The sequence below is a fragment of the Mus caroli genome, chromosome 12 (assembly GCF_900094665.2).
Source record: "Mus caroli chromosome 12, CAROLI_EIJ_v1.1, whole genome shotgun sequence".
NCBI lineage: Eukaryota > Metazoa > Chordata > Mammalia > Rodentia > Muridae > Mus > Mus caroli.
In genome coordinates this window covers 98,890,174-98,898,685 of record NC_034581.1, presented here as the reverse complement: position 1 = coordinate 98,898,685, position 8,512 = coordinate 98,890,174, and the positions used below count along the sequence as shown (strand labels likewise).

General features: G+C 48.6%; 1 non-coding gene across 1 annotated transcript; it reads left to right on the top strand.

The window, feature by feature from the left end:
• Positions 1-6,922: 6,922 nt before the first annotated feature.
• LOC115032865 lies at positions 6,923-7,054 on the top strand. Its single transcript, XR_003838523.1, has one exon. It is a non-coding gene; the product is annotated as a small nucleolar RNA SNORA17 (small nucleolar RNA).
• Positions 7,055-8,512: the final 1,458 nt, after the last annotated feature.

The window sequence follows — 8,512 nt, the reverse complement described above, 5'->3', positions numbered from 1 at the left end:
GATAATGGGTACATGACATGATCTGATGATGGGAACATGACATGATCTGATGATGGGGACATGGCATGATCTGATGATGGGTACATGGTATGATCTGATGACAGATGCAGGACATGATCTGATAATGGGTACATGGCATGATCTGATGATGGGTACATGATATGGTCTAATGATGGATATATGGTATGATCTGATGCTGGGTACATGGCATGGTCTGCTGTTGGGTGCATGACATAATCTGATAATTAGTACATGACATGATCTGATGTTGGGGACATGACATGATCTGATGCTGGGGACATGGCATGATCTGATGACAGATGCAGGACATGATCGGATAATGGGTACATGGCATGACCTGATGCTGGGTACATGGCATGATCTGATGATGGGGATATGACATGATCTGATGCTGGGGACATGGCATGATCTGATGCTGGGGACATGGCATGGCAGAACACAGAATTCTTAAATCATTTATTTTGAAAAAGACAGTGTTTTCTTCTTCCTTCATTTCTGTGGGTCTCAGGATCTACTGGAGGGGAAGTAATGTCTGGATAGCAGCACATGGGGAGGGTAGTTAGAAAGAGAGAGGAGGGGGACACTCTGTGTCTCTTCACAGAAGGATCGCAGGTCAGTATTTTCTTAGAGAAGCTGAGGCAAGGTGATCCTATAAGGCAACCATTTTTTCTCTCCCTGGAAATGCACGTGTAGAGATTTAGGATGGTCAGGCTCTTCTGGGCATGGGCCTAAGCTGAAGGCAACCTCTTTGTGACAGTGTTGGAGGCTCCTGAGTTAGTCTAGATGCACAGGTCCAGCAAAGAGGATGGGGCCGTCCCAGAGTTTGGGTGAGTGAGAGCTCTTCACCCTCAGGGACAGAGACAGCAGAAAGACAAGGTTAAATGGAGAGAACTCACTTTGGAATAGCTTTTGACCTGAAGGCAATTGGAGAAGAGAAAGAGGAGCCTGATTCAGAGGGAGGAGGTGGCTAGCTGGCTCCATTCCAGAGCTCCAGGAAGGATGAGTGATTCAAATCTCAGGGTGCCAGCCATGTACAGGCAGACACAGAATGGAACAGAGCTCGCCCAGGGAGGCAGAAATGCTGGGATTCTGCACCCTGTGGACTCGGCACTGACTCTTCCTGATTCTAAGGCACCTTCTCCCCTTACAGGACTCTTCTAGAATGGCCGGTGCGGGGTTGGGAGATTGGGTGTGGGAGTGGAGTAGGGTTGAGGCAGACCTCGGATTTCACCATCAAGGCAGCATTTCAGGCCCCAGACATGACATTGTCAAGCTTTTCACAGGGTTTGTCACCATGGATTAATGATTCAGAAGAGCAGAAAGGTTCTCCCTGGGGGCAAAGGCTATTGTTCACTCTCTTCCTTAAGAAGGCAGCTGAGATCCTGACCTTCAGGGGAGCCCCCAGTGAGGCTAAGAGGGTGGGAAGTATCGCTGCTCTCTGGAGCAACTGGGCAGCTTTAGTCAGAATACGAACAAGAGAAGCACTCTCCAAAGAAATAGAATCTTCAGTTTTTATAAAGGAGTTTCTTTTGTTGCAGAAATACATAAAATCCAGTGTTGCAGGAGTGATGACCCTTCTCAGTGTGAGGTCGGCCGAGTCTAGGATTACATAACGGTTTTCAATACTTGAGAACACAAAGACATTTGATTTCATTGTTTAATTTGCAGTCTCTGTGGCCTTTTGCCAGCACTAGTTACATTCCCAGAGTCTGAGTTCTCCTGACTTAAAATTGTGAAGGTTTTGCTTGGTTTTGGTTTTGTCTTCAGAGACAGGGTCTTATGTGGCTCTGGCTAGCCTTGAACTCACTATGTAGCTGAGAATCACCTTGGACCCTTCCTTCTGCCTCTACCTTTAAGTTCTGGGATTAGATTTTTATTTTGTTGAGACAGGATCTTCCCAAGGAACCATGGTGTACCTGAAATAGTTATGTATACCAGGCTGGCTTCCAATTTGGAGGTAATTCCCTGTCCCTGCTTCCTGAGTGCTGGGATGACAGGCATGCACTACTGTACCCAGCTTAAAGATTGTGTTTGAATAGGTCCAAACCTTCCTTCACAGTAGAGCTGGATACTCTGTATCCTTCTCTGGCTTCCGAGCTCATGGGTATGTGCTTGCTTTTATCTTTTTTTCTTCTTTTTTATTTATTTCTGCAATTTCAAGGGATGCTGCAATGGTTATCTTCCTATGCATATAATTCCTTACTTGTAAAGTCCACCTAGGATAAATCCCAAGACAAAACATTAGCAGTCGATGTCCTTATGGAGCCTGTGACCTCTATACACACAGGTTTCTGCCCTGGCTCTCAGTACTAGGTATGAATTTCCTCCCGTGGAGCGGGCCTTAAATTCTATCAGAAAGCAAATGGTCACACCTGTAGTGGTTGTGTTCCTGTTGCAGTGATGGGCATCTATGTCCCATCAGTGTTGTAACATGCAGGGACCATAGCTAGTCAAACTGCAGGTGCCAGTTCTCCCACGGTAGCTTTCTGAGCACCTTCGGATGCTACGAAAGCCTGCCGGCCGGAAGAGCGCTTCCAGGTCAGCCTCAGCTCGACGCTCTATGTATGACCCATCACAAACCATGCAGTATTTTCAGAAATAGAGACATGCCATCTAGTTCTGGCTTGCAATCAACAGCATTAGCAATCATTTTTATGGTTTGTTAGGTCGTAGGGGCCTCCCTGGACAACAGCCCATTGGAGGACAGCCCATTCCTGCCACTAGGAGTTTTATTAAACAAGCTTGTGGTTTTTGGGAGCTCCCTTCGCCCATTCACATAGGGAGCCTCTGTTTAATCCTTAATGGGCGTCTTTACTGACCTCCCAGATACCTTTTAAGTTTGTAAGACACCCAGATAGCATTATATAAAGAAAACGCTTTAGAGAGAGTGGGCAGGATCTCTGAAAACCCAACATCCCTTCCATGTAATTACCGATTGGTTTGAGAAGGCTAAGGGGAGTGGCTAAGGGGAATGTCTAAGCAGGGTGGCTAAGGGGGAGTGGCTAAGGGGAGGAGCTAAGGGGAGTGGCTAAGGAGAGTGGTTAAGTGGGAGTGGCTAAGGGGAGTAGCTATGGGGAGTGTTTAGGGAGATGCTAAAACAGAAATAGTAGCAAGGTCCAATGCAACATGAAAGAAGCCCACCATTTGCACCAATTGTTTTTCAAAACATTAATATTGAGTACAGCAGCATGGCAGCACGTGGGGTGCAGGGTGCGGGGTGCGGGGTGCGGGGTGCGGGGTGCGGGGTGCGGGGTGCGGGGTGCGGGGTGCGGGGTGCGGGGTGCGGGGTGTGTGTGAGGGCCACACCCATACCCAATCTAACTCTTCATGGATCACTGAATCAATTCCATGAGTCATCTAACCTCCTCATGCTGGCATGCTGCTGCTGTGGTGGAGTCACCGTTCATCTCCTTGACGGTCTCAGCAGTGCTGGCTTGTACCGCTTGGCTTGGAACAGGTCCAAGGGCTGCACTGTAGTCAGATGTATCTGCCCCTGGAACTAGTTCTTTGGTTTTTATAGGCTCCAGGCCAGCGCTGTGGTCCATGCCTTTCCATCAGCTACATCTGGTGGTTGAAAGAGCCCTGAGCTTGGCAAATAGACTATCCCATGTATACTGTCTTCCAGACCTGTACAGCCTGCACTCCTGGAGGATAGTTGTCCACCCTGGGTCGGAATTAATCTTTTCACCTGTCTTCTACCACTTGGGTCTTCTGTGAACTGCCACATAGCCTTTACGGCCTTCTAGAAGCTCACTGTACAGAATCACTGTAATGTCTCCCCCTAGGTACTCTGGCTCTCCATGAATCCTGTGGAATTTGCCTTCAAGTGGCCCAGACAGGCCCATTTGTCTCCATTGCTCATTTTCCTAGTCCCTCTTTATTGTTTCTCCACTTTATGAACACGATTTACACACCTGCTTGTCATTCAGATCCACCAAAACCTCTTCTAACTCATACCCAGACTTAGCCTACCACGAAGCTCTAGTGCTCTCAAGAGATCCCTGCTGAACCAACCAACCTCTTTCTGAACCATGTTCCGGTGAACATAGTTCTGTCCAGCCCAGAAAACAAGGACACTGAACTCTACCCCTCTCCTCTCTGTGCCTGCCCTCCCACTGTCTTCTTCCAGTCTCTGATGTGCATGGTGACCCCAGCTGGTGATAACCAAGTGTCCCCAACAACTTGTTTGAGTCAGTCCATCCAGAGACCAATTAATTTCCTGTGCATTGCCTTGGGTTAACAAGGTCTTTGTCTCAGGGAGGGAGAGGATGTCTCACTACTCAGTTTCTCTACTTCTACAGCACTTAGATTGATCCCATTTACCTCTGCGCCCCACTGCACCCCACAGTCCACTCTATGGCATGCCTTTCATTGTTTACTATGCCTTAGGCTGGCAGGATGGTTCAGTGGGTAAAGGCACTTACCTCCAAGCCTGATGATCTGAGTTCAATCCCCAGAACCCACAAAGTGAAGGGAGAGAACTGCAAGCTGTCCTGACCCACCTCCCCCTTCCTCTCCCTCTCCCTCTTCCTTTTCCTCCCACTCTCCCTCTCCCCCTTCTTCTCTCTCTCTCTCTGTCTCACACACACACACACATCTTGGTGTATGCATATGTCTACCCCTCCCCTGCTAAATTCAAGCAGTTCAGGTTCTGAGTATCCCATGATTGTCAGTTTCTCTTTCTGGTTCATTGCTGAGACCCTGTCTGCCGACTCATGGATCTCCCCTTCCTGTCTATAAATGGTGACCCCAGGGGGTGTCTTCTATCATGTCTACTGCGCTTTCCTCCTCCCATGTCTCTAGTTCTTCCCATGGATCCTAGGAAGGGCTTGTCAGCACAGACCTAACATGTGTTCTCTTGACACCTCAGCTCAAGAAACAGCAAGCCAGGGCTGGAGAGATGGTTACATGGGCAAGAGAGCCAACTGATTTTCTAGAGGGCCTAGGTTCGATTTCTGACACCCACACGGACAGCTTACAGCTGTCTGTAACTTCAGTTCCATGGGATCCAACGCCCTCACACAGACATTTGTGCAGGCAAAACACCAGTGCACATAAAAATAAGATAAAATAAATGAAGAGTAACAGCAAGCCAGTGCCTCCATCTCGTCCCTTTTTGTTCAGTTTACCCACAGAGCCAGAGGCTGATGCAGAGGACACTAGTCTCATGTCCCTTTCCTATTGTAGTTCCTCCCGAGAACAGGAAAGTTCCCTCCAAGCAGCCGTCCTGGCCTCAGCCCTATGTACACACAGCAGTGGCCGTGCAACTGCAGGGACAGCTCATTGACAATCCATCTGCAGGAGTGTTGCTCTCAGAGAGCTCTAGACCTTCTACCATTTTCAAGGTATCTCCATCGTCACCCAGTGGGCCCCACTCATAAGCAAGTACACCACTCTATACCACAAACAGGAAGATGCTCACCCTGGGATTCTCCCCATAGGTAGATAGTCCCATTCTTAGATGACTCAGCCTTGGTTGTGTGTCCTATCATGTCCCAGATGATGTGGGGCATGAGTGGGGGCAGGTGGCCAAATGAGGCTTTCCCCTGAACACTCCTCTCCCATATGGATCAGCCTTAGGTGCGTGTCTCAGCACACATGGCAGACGCTGTGCTGTTAGTTTTCCCTAACACATCTGTGGTTCTGTTGGCCTCTATGCAGGAAATAACTGTGTTGAACCTGAACCTAACTTTTCCTGGGAAGATATGAGCAGATACTTATTCAGTCTAGATAGGGCCATGATCACAGATCAAAGGAACACCACACACAAGTCTAGTTTAGTGAACAAGTGAATTTATTGGGGGCAATTTGTAGGAACATGAGTGAGGGGTTACTGAGAGGCACATGGGTGACTTTGCCAGAGAGTTTACCAGAACACAGGTGGTAAGTCATGAAAACAGTATTTCTAGAGCTTCCTAAACAATATCTTGGCCAGTGGGAAAGCCTCACTCCAGGAGCGATAACTATTTATGTAGGTGGTCTTGTGAACCTTGTAAGTTTCAGTAACATTCTGAGTCTTGTGAGTTGTTTTTATCTTCATCCTTATTTTATCTTACATGATAATTGACAGGTGACTCCAAAGCAAAGTTTGAAGACTTCAAATAGGAATCTTCAAAAAGTTTAATCAGCTCCACAAATGGATTGGAGGATGGAGCCAGTAACATAGGTGTCATCCCTTTTGAGGTAATGGTGACAAGAACACCCAGTATCTGCCACACAAAACATGGTTAACTCACCAGAAACATCAGTATCACTGAGGTCTTTTGGGAAACACAAGTCCTCAGTCCCACCCCAGAGGTGTTTAATCAAAATCCATCTTTGAGCAAGTTCCACAGGAAGTTTGTGAAGTATCAATCACTTTATTTTGATAATTGATTTTCATCCCTCCCATCACCTATTCATTCAAGGATGTGTTCAGTGCATGTTTTTAGAACACACATTCTTATAATCCACTGTGCCAGGTACAGCAGGGACCACGAGGTGACATTGCAGTGACTTCCATGGAGCTCATGATTTGATAGAGAAGAGTCAACGTTAAAGGGATTTTTACCCAAGGAACTCATCTCTGCATGTGGTGCAGGGGTGACAGTGGAAGGCAATACACATTAGCACAGGACCTTGAAGAGTGTGATGAATTTGCATATTTAAAGAAAGGGGAGGACATTATGGGCTGTTTGAAGCAGTCTGAGCCAAGGCTGGGAAGGTAAAGATCCTGGGTTTGCAGGATACCCATGGAGTCAGTGCAGCATTTCAAGGGAAACAGGGGACAGGGCCAGGCAGAGGAGGGGTCAGGATGCTACAAAGAGGGCAAGCTGAGAATGCCAGCTTGGGGAATTGGACTTTTGTCTTGTAACTGGCAGAAAGCTGTAAAGAAACTCAAGGAATAGATGCTTAAGAAAATGTGGCTCCTAGAAGTGATGCAGGTGTGGCTGCTATGTCCCATGTGTGCCAGTAGGTGGTAGAGAGGAGCGAGGCTGTGTCTATGCTCAGTGTTCTGACCTATGGACATCTGAATGACTGACAGTCCCTGAAAAAAGTAAGCCCGAGAGGACCACCAGTCCTCCAGGGACCAGGAGCAGGCAGAGCACTAAAGAGCCCGGCCTAGGACTGATGCTCTGTGTGGCCTGTGCTGCCACTGGGAGCATGCCTGGAATTCTGGGTGGGGAAGCAGTAACAAGAGACCCTGTATAACAGGGTGGGTGGTGAGAATTGGAACTCAAAAGCTGTCCTCTGGTTTCCACATATGTGCCGTGACAGGTGCATGTACACACACACACACACACACACACACACACACACACATTTGTTTTCTCTCTGGGCATGGGGGCTTGCATCTATAACACAGCTCTGGAGGGCAGACTCAGGCAGATGGAGAGTTTGGGAGCAGCCTAGGTTGATTCTCACGGCCCTGTCTCAAAACCTACAAGATCTAGTTTTTCCTCTGTGAGTTGGGAACACCAGTCTCTGCCTACCCTGCTGTGTGGTGTACTGCCTTATTAGGGGGGCAGGGTTGAAGATAGCCAGAACATGAATGACTGAGACCCACCACTGCTGCACAAATAATATGACTTTCCAGCCGGAAGGGAGAAAACCAGAGAAAACTCACACCCGCCACTGCCTTCTCCCAAATGGCCACTAGGGGGTGTGCAAGGCTAGCTGTTCATTCCCACCCAGGCAAGCTTGAAAACAGCCAGCTTGCTTCATAGAAAGAAAGCTTCCCGCCCCGACCCCCCGCAGTGCCCTACCCCAGGACCTTCTGAAGCACGGAGTTCACGCTCTGTAACCCCAGGGATCCTGGGGTTGCCTACAGGGCTACTCAAAGCTAAGATCATAGCTCCCCCCTCCCCGCCCCGCCCCCCCGGAACGTTCACTACTGTGAGGGACTGGAGATCTTCCAGTGCAAAGGGTTGGGTCTGAAACTTCCCCAGACCTTGAATCAGAGTCACCCAGGACAGGTTAGGGCCTGCCTTTCAAACAACATCCCACCCCCAGCAGCGCACACTAAAGGTAGGAAATTCTTTCTTTGCAACCAAACTCAACAAGTGGCATTAAAAAGGGGTAGGTAATGAGTTCCCTGGCACCAGAAGCATTCAAGCAGGAGTTTCGAGCGCACAAGCACCGCGTTTACTGAATGCCCTCTTGCTGTCTGTCCGCACAGGAACCTCCGTTTATGGCAGGCAGTGAGACTTGGGGTGTAGACAGAGAAAATGTGATTCACCAGAACTGCTAGGGTTTCCTGGCCAAGGATCCCAAGCTCTCCTGGGTCTGCTCCTGGATGTATGTGGTGACAAGTGTCTCTTGAGTGGGTCCCTATCCCGTCCCGCGGGATTCAGTTATTCGTGGGTGCGAGGGGGACCGCGAACCTGGAAGGAAATGGGAGGAAAAGAAAGAGAGGCGGAGACCAAGTAGAATTGTACCTATCAAGGTCTCCTTTATTATGCTGAGGTGCCTTCCTTTTAAAGCATACATCGCAGGGAATATGGGAGGGGTC